Source organism: Engystomops pustulosus, chromosome 4 (genome assembly GCF_040894005.1).
Source record: "Engystomops pustulosus chromosome 4, aEngPut4.maternal, whole genome shotgun sequence".
Taxonomy (NCBI): Eukaryota; Metazoa; Chordata; class Amphibia; order Anura; family Leptodactylidae; genus Engystomops; species Engystomops pustulosus.
The window spans coordinates 184,273,021-184,284,751 of NC_092414.1; positions in this window are offsets into that span (position 1 = coordinate 184,273,021).

Sequence of the window (11,731 nt, forward strand, 5' to 3'; positions counted from 1 at the left end):
GACATGACAGGGTAATGAAGCGAGGGCTCAACTCCCTATGAGACGGCCGCTCACTTATAGCATCTGAGGAGAAGTGGATCCGGTGATCACGTGGATGATGGTCGCTGATATCAGTGACAGCTCTGCTAAAAATAAAGATGTGCCCTCATACTCACACACAACTCTCCTGACCCCTGGATCCTGTATGTGAATCTGTCACTAATCCCTATTCATAGAGAGAGAAGGACCTGATGCCCTGATGTAAATTTATCCTGTGGGAACCTTCGGGTTGACCACTCTTAGGCACATGCAGAAAAACTTTGGTTTTCTCAGACTGCAAAAACAGATCCCAATGTTTTTATGTGGTCTGCGTGTTATCAGTACTGTAGCCGTATGTCATCCAAGTGTCGTATGGTCTGAGGGTCATCCATTGCAAACATGGGCTGGAATAGGTCATGCACTATTATGTCATACACATGCATCCTGGCTGTCTCTAAGTCTGTGGCGGGCAGATTTCTAAATATATTTCTAAAATACTGTGAGGGGTCGGGGGCTCACAGTATTACAGCCCTGCTTCTCTTCATCATAGATCACTATAAAAAGGGTTGCACCAGCCTTGAGGCAAGTTGAGCCGCTCGCCTCCGGCACCACCACCTGTGGCAAGGTAGGGGGCAGCATCAAGGATGGAATCACCTGTTACATAGCAGGTCCTTACACTTAAAAATAATGTCTCTTCACACCCAATGTCAATAGGGGTTTAAGACACTCCATGCAGTACCCACCTCCTAAAACAAAAAACAGTTATATTTCTACTGCATGGGGTGGAGTGAGGCACCATTTTAAGGCACCATAACTTGCCTCACTCAGCAGAGAGCATAGGTTCACCCCTGGCTATGGTGTAGTTATTTCTGCTAGTTATAGGGTGCCAATTCCACTAAATAAGCCCAAAAGCACTTGTGTGTACCTATGCTATCTGGTATATTTGTATGTATAAGGCCTCAGGCACATTATGGCCCCAAACACAGGGCCGTGGTATGAGCCAAATGCCTGAGCCACAAAACTCAGCAGATCCTAGATCAGGGATTTAGATATGCTGAGGTCTAGCCTACGCTATATGTTAATACCGTTGTATGGTTTTGGAGCAAGTAACATATGTACTAGTCTTTATGCATCATATCTTTATGTGTTTTATGTTTTGTAATAGGTCTTCCCTTAAAAAGAAATATACTTGAAAAAAACACATCTTCAGCTATATGATAGCATACTAAATCCTGACGTTTTTGATGGTAGTAGTAAAGCATGCAGTCCACTCTGCCCTTCAGTCTAGGTATCAGGCATGAGCCAGGCTGTGACAAAGTACTTTTTGGATACTTACTCCAAATGTAGTTGGCAAGAACCCAGTCTACGTATTTTGAAGTCTTGATGGTTCTACTTGTATACAGTAACTGTCTCTGGGGGACAATTCCATGTCTGCCCAGAACATCTCTCCAGATATTACTTCTCCTGTCCTAAACACAGTTTAACTCTCGTAAGAATGTTTATCCTAAGAAAGCATTGAAGCCATGACCATCGGTGCGTTCTAGAATCCCGATGATGCTCACTTAGAGGCACGTTTGAGTAATGTTAAAGCAATAGCTTAGACTTAAGAGTATAAATACGTGTTTAGCTTGTAATAATTAGCCCAGGGTTCAGACAATGGAGGCATTCAGATCTCATAAACACTCTTGTATTATATATCCACCTCCAAGTATACAATACAGCATACTATGAAGCCCTACTACAGTAATAGATACCTCCAGTCTAACTGAAAAGGCATAAAAATACCTTTCTCTATCACATAAAACAGCAATAAAATTCATTTAAAGGGACAATGTCCCTAGCCCTTACTCTTAAACTGGACACATTTTTGAAGATTTTATTGGGGGTTTACAATACGGATGGACAGAACATAATTATCATATCAGTAAGGTTCGGCTCTCAAGCCCTCCAAGTCACCTGGCTAGCAGACTATATATGAGCGATACTCTGTATAACACCACAGCACACCAGGCACTGGATGCATTGCAGAACACTATGACAAGTGGCCATTGATCGTCCGTGACAACCCACAACCATTCAATTATATTCCAGCCCCAAGGGCAGGCATAAAAGCAAGCCACCAGACCTAAGCGGCGGAAACCCATCGCTACAATCATTACGTCAATGGTTATTCCTTGTGATCTTGAGAGAGACTGCATACTTACACAGCTATAAAAATAGTGATAATGGATAACTAAGAAGCTGTATAAAACATCTGACAGAAGCCTTGTATCACATGGTAGCTTCATATAGTATCATATTCTCCTTAGCTTATAGATATAAGGGGGATAGTTATCGTCCGCCGGAAGGGACGGATTAAGGTTGGTGGGGGCCCCTGGGTGCAAAATCTGGTGGAGGCCCCCACTGATTGTAGCTTGTATACACGTCCTCCTGCTCACTTTCCACTATCCCGGCAGTAACACAGCTACATACAGCCACCTCGCCCCCGGTTACACAGCTACATACAGCTGCCTCGCCCCCGGTTACACAGCTACATACAGCCGCCTCGTCCCCGGTTACACAGCTACATACAGCCGCCTCGCCCCCAGTAACACAGCTACATACAGCCGCCTCACCCCCAGTAACACAGCTACATACAGCAGCCTCACCCCCAGTAACACAGCTACATACAGCCGCCTCGCCCCCAGTAACACAGCTACATACAGCCTCCTCACCCCCAGTAACACAGCTACATACAGCCGCCTCACCCCCAGTTACACATCTACATACAGCCGCCTCCCCCCTGGTTACACAGCTACATACAGCCCCCTCATTCCCAGTAGCACAGCTACATACAGCCGTCTCACCCCCAGTAACACAGCTACATACAGCCGCCTTGCCCCCAGTAACACAGCTACATACAGCCGCCTCATCCCCAGTAAAACAGCTACATACAGCCGCCTCATCCCTAGTAACACAGCTACATACAGGCGCCTCCCCCGCCGTAACACAGCTACATACAGCCGCCTCATCCCCAGTAAAACAGCTACATACAGCCGCCTCCTCCCCAGTAAAACAGCTACATACAGCCGCCTCATCCCTAGTAACACAGCTACATACAACCGCCTCCCCCACCGTAACACAGCTACATACAGCCGCCTCACCCCCAGTAACACAGCTACATACAGCCGCCTCATCCCCAGTAACACAGCTACATACAGCCGCCTCATCCCCAGTAACACAGCTACATACAGCCGCCTCATCCCCAGTAACACAGCTACATACAGCTGCCTCATCCCTAGTAACACGGCTACATACAGCCGCCTCACCCCCAGTTACACATCTACATACAGCCGCCTCCCCCCTGGTTACACAGCTACATACAGCCCCCTCATCCCCAGTAGCACAGCTACATACAGCCGTCTCACCCCCAGTAACACAGCTACATACAGCCGCCTCATCCCCAGTAACACAGCTACATACAGCCGCCTCATCCCCAGTAAAACAGCTACATACAGCCGCCTCATCCCTAGTAACACAGCTACATACAGCCGCCTCCCCCGCCGTAACAAAGCTACATACAGCCGCCTCATCCACAGTAAAACAGCTACGTACAGCCGCCTCATCCCCAGTAAAACAGCTACATACAGCCGCCTCATCCCTAGTAACACAGCTACATACAACCGCCTCCCCCACCATAACACAGCTACATACAGCCGCCTCATCCCTAGTAACACAGCTACATACAGCCGCCTCATCCCTAGTAACACAGCTACATACAGCCGCCTCCCCCACAGTAACACAGCTACGTACAGCCGCCTCATCCCCAGTAAAACAGCTACATACAGCCGCCTCATCCCTAGTAACACAGCTACATACAACCGCCTCCCCCACTGTAACACAGCTACATACAGCCGCCTCACCCCCAGTAACACAGCTACATACAGCCGCGTTGTCCCCAGTAACACAGCTATATACAGCCGTGTCGTCCCCAGTAACACCACTACATACAGCTGCTTCATCCCCAGAAACACCGCTAAAACAGCCACCTCATCCCCAGTAACATAGCTACATACAGCCGCCTCATCCCCAGTAACACAGCTACATACATCCGCCTCATCCCCAGTAACACAGCGCCTCATCCCCAGTAACACAGCAACATACAGCCGCCTCATCCCCAGTAACACAGCTGCATACAGCCACCTCACCCCCAGTAACACAGCTACATACAGCCGCCTGGCCCCCAGTAACACAGCTACATACAGCCGCCTCATCCCCAGTAACATAGCTACATACAGCCGCCTCATCCCCAGTAACACAGCTACATACAGCCGCCTCACCCCCAGTAACACAGCTACATACAGCCGCCTGGCCCCCAGTAACACAGCTACATACAGCCGCCTCATCCCCAGTAACACAGCTACATACAGCCACCTCACCCCCAGTAACACAGCTACATACAGCTGCCTGGCCCCCAGCTACACAGCTACATACAGCCGCCTAGCCCCCAGTAAAACTTTTTTGGCCGGGGAGGGGGAAGGTGTTCGGGCGGATGCATTTTCGGGCGGGGGGCGGGCGAGCGGGGTTGCTTGTTCGGGCGGGGGGTTGGTGGCTTGGCCATGCAGGGGGATGGGCGGGGAGGCAGTCACCTGTGCCGGGGGGCGGGCGACCAGTTAAGGGGGGTGGCAGATCAGGAGGGGAGGTGCGAACTGGTGGGGGCCCCCTGGGGGGGCAAGATGGTGGGGGCCCCGGGCTTGAGCCCCGGGAGCCCCGCCTATAATACGTCCCTGTTTATTCTACACCAGACAGTGAAAAGGGGGTTGTGGGGGAATTGCATGCAGGGTGGCTTTTTCGGACGGGGGTTTGGTGGCTTGGCCATGCAGGGGGATGGGCGGGGAGGCAGTCACCTGTGCCGGCGGGTGGGCGGGCTTCCTTTTTCCCCTTTTTCCCTGTCCCTCCTTAAAGGGGTACCTTTTGTTTTTTAGTTAAGGGGGGTGGCAGCTTAGGAGGGGAGGTGCAGGGGGGTGCGATCTGGTGGGGGCCCCGCTTATAATCCGTTCCTTGTTTATTCTACGCCAGACAGTGAAAAGTCGCGGCAGCAGCCCTACGTTCAGCCAGCTGCCCCCCTTCCCCTGCCATGAAGGTGGCGGATTGGGGCAAATACATTACACACTCATACAGGGTCATACAGTACACACTCTAGTGTTATTTCATATGGGCCAGGGTGGCCCACATTTTTATAGGAAAAATCATGTGGATTTTTGTTAAGTGTATTGCCATTTTGATGTGGATTTGCATGTGGTTTCTCTTGCATCTGGTTCTTTTTTTCACCTGTGATCTGTCATTCTTTCCGGGGGAAAAAGTAGTATGAAATCCATTGAATACAAACGTTCACTTGCGGATTTCATACAGATTTTGAAAAGCTATTGGACTTCCATGTAAAAATTAAAAAAGAACACCTAAAATATCTACAAAACTATTGCAGATAATTGACATGATTGTCATGATCACATGCAATTTATGCTACTTTATTACAATAAGGAATAATACGCTATGTTTGCAGTTAGCCTAAGGGAACCTGTGGCTCAGTGTCCCAGATGAACGCAGGTCTAGAGGTGAGATAAAAAAATACCTGCCTAAAAGGAGACATCAGACCCGTCTGTGGCACTCTATTATTTGTCCTACTCTTCAATGAAACAGACACATACACACATTTACTGCATAGGTGTGTTAGGTTGGGCACATATGCAATGATAGGTGTATAAGTGTTTCTTGTCTATTTTTAATACAGTTGCAAATGTGGGTAATTTGGGGCACTAAATCCCTGGTCAATTAGAACCTGTGGGTGGTTTAGTGTCCTACATCACCCTGACAGGTCCCCCGATACTTCTTCTACATCACAAGTGACAGCAATAAATCTGGAGACCACCACAATGCTAGAAATAGGATGGGCCCTTAGAGAAGTTAGTCAATATTACAAAACTTTACCAGAGTAAGTACAAGACCATAATAGGGTCACTCATGTAGTCCTTACCCTGGAAAAGTTTAAAGCCGCCGGGACAAGCAGGTCAGGTGACCCCCACGTAGCAGGACTCTGGACTTCCTGTGACATCCCGTGTCCTGCTGGCTTCCGGTGGATGGACTGGGCCTTGAAGTTATTTATATACTTGGCATGCCTCTCCAACAGGAGGTCCCTGAGTATTATATCAATGACCCTATGCGGCCCTTGTACTCAGGGGCAGATTAATACTGCCAACGGCCCTGGGTTGTATAAATATTATAGCCCCAACAAGTCTGGGATTCACTTCCTACATATGGTATTAGAATTAGAACCTCTCGGGCAATGGAGGATGCGTCCCTTCTTCCTGCTTTCTATCTGTGGTATTAGGACCAATGGAGGACCTTCAAAGGTCCTAAAATGGCCCCTGTGTACATGTGTATTGAGAGCAGGAACAGATGTATGAGGATTTCATGGGTGAAGGTCCTTCTTAATATAAAATTTGGTGGTTGGTTTGGGTGGACATGGGCCACCCAGATAGGTTGGGCCCCGGGCTACCGGCCAAACTGCCTATATTATAATCCATTACTGCTTGTACTTACCATTGTAAAGTTTTGCAATAGGGGCCAACCATTTTTAATGTAAGCATCTGTATTTTATTTTTTGTCTGGCATTGTTCAATATGGAACACAGGCAGAATATCCATCAAAAATGGGTGTTAAATTGTAGTTCCCTGACTAAGCTACTACACTGGACCTGCCACTCATCACATACTGATGGCCTTTCCTTACAACAAGTCATCAGTATAAAAAATACAACCATTTAAGAAAAGGGTGAAACATATATTCCCTCATCATAGAACGCAGCCACATATCACACAAACTTTCTATTCTTCTAATACAAAGTGTTCCTCACAAGTTCTCTAGTTCCACACGTCATACAGACTCCACTGTAGTACCCTGATACACCAGAACCTGCTTCTTCCCATAATCCCTTAATAACGCTGCTCTTCGCTTTCTACTAATCCCACCGTACTGCATTAAGTACAGGAGTTGTGGGTTTATAAGATATTAAAAAAAAAAGACAAATTGCACATTAAAAATGTGCCTGTATTTTCAGGTCTAGGCAGCAGGGTATACAGGAGGTAGCCATGACTTGGTGGTAGGACGTGACCAGCTGCACATACAAGCAGCAGAGCGAACACAGAAAGTCAAATGAGAAAAAAACCTGGATTAACTCATGGTCTGGTGCCTGATGCAAAGCTAGAGGCTGCAGCCGGCTCAGACCAATCTGCAGGGAGCGGCGGTCCTGGCATCCAGCATCACTGCCCCCTACATGACAGCATAGCAGACACCTGTGGAATAACATCACTTTATAATGAGCTCCGGGACTACAACACACTATTAAGTGAAGCATATCCATTCACAATCGTGTTTAGTTTGCAGAAAAAATGTTAAACGTTTATAAATTTCTTACTCTTAAGGAGCCACATGTGGTCAACAGAATCCAGTTTGTCTATAATGTTGCAGTCCTCCCTCAAGTCTACCATCAATGCAGTTGCTAGAAAGCCTTGCAGTATAAAATCCTAAAGGGGTTGGACACTCTTTTAAATAAGTTGCCTTTACTACCTTACAAAATAATCTCTGAATGTTCATCATGTGATTCAGCAGTCCTACTACTTACTTTAGCGCTGTCTGCAAACTCTCTGTGAAGCTTTGCTTACATTTCTGAGCTCTGATGAATAGGAGGAGCTGCAGTAGGAGATTATGACTCATCATGGTCCCTCCCCCTCCCCATGGGTCAGTGAGACAGACTTTAAGGGAAAGAGGCAAAGTAGGTCACACCTGATGGTGATAGAGACCACTGGTTCCATAAAGCCTGATAGTCAGTGGGGAATTATTTAGCAAGTTTTCCCACCAACAAAGAATGGAAAGGTCGGTAATATTTATTGTAGTAAAATTCAATTATGAGAGACAGAATCTAAAAAAATTTAGAAAATTATGTATGATTTTTCCAATAATTAATTTACACTTTATTGTATGAAAGAAGAATTTGCTGGTGTTTGCACCCTCTGACAGGATCAACTCATCTTTTAGCTACTTATATGATTGTTTTTCCAAAACAATGGCTTTAAAAATTGAGGGGCTCCGGGCTCCATAGTTTAATCTGTTTTTTTTGTAAAAACAAGGGCACAAGAAGTTAAAAGAAGATTGAATCCTTCAAGAGGGGCAATTACAGTGGTCAGAAGTTTCCTGTAGTTCTTGGCCAAGTTTGCACACCCTACAGCATGGATTTTGGCTCAGTCCTCCCTTCTCCAGATGTGCCAGGTTGTGGGGCCGCTGCTGGACAGCACTGAGTTTCCATGCAAGGATTTCCGGTTGGGTTCAGGTATGGGAACTGGCTAGACCGCTGCAGGACCTTGACATGCTTCATACGGAGCAGCTCCTTAGTTGCCCTGGCTGTGTGTTTCTGGTCACTGTCATCTCTTACTAAGGGAAGAAAGCTGTTGGCCAAAATCTTTAAGACTGGCCACTCTTCTTCATACGTTGCCCATGTACCTTTACTGCCTTAATAATAATCCCTAAGTGATGAGCTATGATGAACAGGAGGAGCTGCAGCAGGAGATTATAACTCATCCTGCACCCTTCCCTCTCTGAAAACAGTCCAAGACCACATCCTCAATGTGGCAGCAGTTTGGCTTAGTGGTAAGCATTACAGCCTTGCAGCGCTGGGGTCCTGGGTTCAAGTCCCAGGGTCAACATCTGCAAAGAGTTTGTATGTTCTCTCTGCGTTTGTGTGGGTTTCCTCCGGGTCCTCTGGATTCCTCACACTTTCCAAAACATACTGGTAAGTTGATTAGATTGTGAGCCCCATTGGGGACAGGGACAGATTTGGCAAACTCTGTGCAGCGCTGTGTAATCTGTGTGCGCTTTATAAAGAATTATTATTAATGGGATCGAAGAAAGACGCCAATGTAAGCTGAGGAGATGTGTTGCTGGGACATGTAGTGCACGGTGTACAGCACCAGTGATGGTTTCTTACACCAGTATACATTACATTACAATCATTACTGAGATTCTCGGCTGGGCTGTGTCTCCCAGGAATCATCACAACATGTAAGTGTGAATCCCGCACACCTCGGTATCAGACAGGTGCTACTTCTTCCTAGAAGATAACTGTGACATCATCCCATTACATTTTCAAACTAAAATTTTGGACCAATGCACCCCCCCCCCCTCCCCCTCCATACAATAGTAGAGTTTTCTTTAGATTAATTTTTCTGCATGGAACAACAGATGTCGTGATGAAGGACCGGCACACGATCTGGACAATCTCCTCTAAATTACCGGTTTATGGTTGTGTAATGATGGATAGAGCAGGAGGTCTTCCAGTTATATACCATCCAGTGTTCTGTCATCCCGGAGCCACCCCCGGTGACATCCTCCAGTTCATGGTTGTCACAAATCACATGGTTTCAAGGACAGGGTCTCCCAGCTATTTGTGGAAGCTGTAAATGAGGTCAATGGGTTTTCATTCAGCAGAGATATCAATAACTAAGGCCTGACCTGCTAGACACCGCGTATCGTCTTTCTCCAGTTGTCCTCAGCTATGTGACCTCCACGTCATAAGCAACCTAAATATTATGCATTCAATAGTTAAATAACCCCTTCCTGCAATAGCCCTTCTCCATTGTATTTCTGTTTCCCCTTCCAAAAGTCATTACATGAGGACTTATTTTTTGCCAGATTAATTTTACTTTCTAATGGCACTATTTAAAGGAAATCTATCATCAAAATCAAGCATGATACATTCAGTCCCAATATTAAGCCTTTAGGCCGGTGGCACACGTGGCATTTTGAACCCGTTTTTGGGCTTTTTTTAAGCAGTCCGTTAAAAAACGCATGCGTTTTAATTAAGATAATTGGCAAAACCGGTCAAAAATGGATGTGTTTTCAAAAAACGCATCCGGTTTTTAACGGACTGCTTAAAACCGGCCCAAAAACAGGTTCAAAATGCCACGTGTGCCGCCGACCTTAGGGTGACGTCACACATGGCGTTTTTAGGCCCCGTTTTTGGGCCGTTTTTAGTTAGTGCGTTTTCAGATCATAAAAAACGCATGCGTTAAAAAACGTATCCGTTTTTTTTTTTGTCCGGTTTTTGTCCGGTTTTCTGAATTTGCACAATTAAAAAAACGCATGCGTTTTCAAAAACTGCATGTGTTTTTTAAAAAAAACGGATGCGTTTTTTACAATCTGAAAACACACTTGCTAAAAACGGCCTAAACTGCCATGTGTGACATCACCCCTAGTGATCGCAATTTAAATGGGAACAGGGCCATAAAGGCCCAGCGTGAAAACGCTGTAGAATAGTCATGGGAGCCTCCATGTCCTGGACTCTGGTAGCTATTAGGCTGACTTAGTGGTGACTTACCCAGAGCTAATCAGTTTTGCTTTTTGTTGGCCTGAAGTGTTCCCCTTACTTGCTATTTTTGGGGATAAAGAAAGGGAACAACTGATCACCTTACTACAATATATTCTACCTACATCCTTACAGCTCACATTACGTAAGAAGTCTGACACCTAGTGGTTGTAAAGAAACATTTCACTAAGCGCAGCAGCAGTAAAGTGATAGAAGCAGATTTTGTGCATCATAGGAATAAATTGGAGGGGATGTTGGACCCGGTGATCATCTGATTTACATTACTATGGATCTGCGGGTAACTCTTTTAGGTTGGTGGCACACGCAGCATTTTTTGTGCATTTTTTCATCCTTGTAAAACGCATCGAATTTGCATATGGGTTTTTGGATGACTCTTTGGATGGTTTTTTGTGTCTGCAATTTTTTGAGGCGTGTTTTCATTGCGTTTTTCGAAGCGGTTGCTTTTTTGAAAACGCATGAGTTTGTGGTCTGTATTTTGAAACGCATCTGATTACTTGCACAAACAGCAGGGAAAAGAAGATCGATTTTACAATTTCCGAGCGACAAAGTGTATACAATTAACGCACATCATTTTTAAAAACGCAAGCAAACATGCGTGCAAGTTTGCAAGTGAATCACATTTGAAGAGGCCGACAGTGACAGAAGGAGCAATGATGCACCAAAGGTAAGTCTCTGTTCCCCCAAGTACAGGCCCCAAAGGTGTCAATACCACAGCTTCTTGAGGCCGCGGTCACACGCACTGCTAGGCATCCATTGATAATGCTAGGGCAGAGGGGGGCGGTCCTCGGCCCGAACGCACATGCGTTTCCAGAGAAACGCATGAGCGTTCAGGCCGTGGACCGCCCCCCTGTGTGCTAGCGCCGCATTATGACATCCGTTTTTAGTTAGTGCGTTTTCAGATCGTTAAAAAACGCATCCGTTTTTCGAAAACGCATGCGTTTTTGTCCATTTTTAATTGCGCAAATTTGGAAAACCGGACAAAAACACATGCGTTTTTTTACGATCTGAAAATGCACTAACTAAAAACGGCCCAAAAACGGCCTAAAAACACCATGTGTCTTCATTACACTACAAGCGCATTCACACAATGGGGGTCATTTACTAAGGCCGGCGCCACACATGGCGCTTTGTCTGCGTTTGCAAACGCAAACAAAGTTGCGCCCACCGGGGCGGGCCTCAGCCCGATCGCTTCGGCGTTTCTATGGAAACGCCTACGATCGGGAACGAGCGGCCGGTGTTTTGCGCAGACAAAGCGTCACGTGTGGCACCGGCCTAAGGGCCCGATTCGAGTTTTCC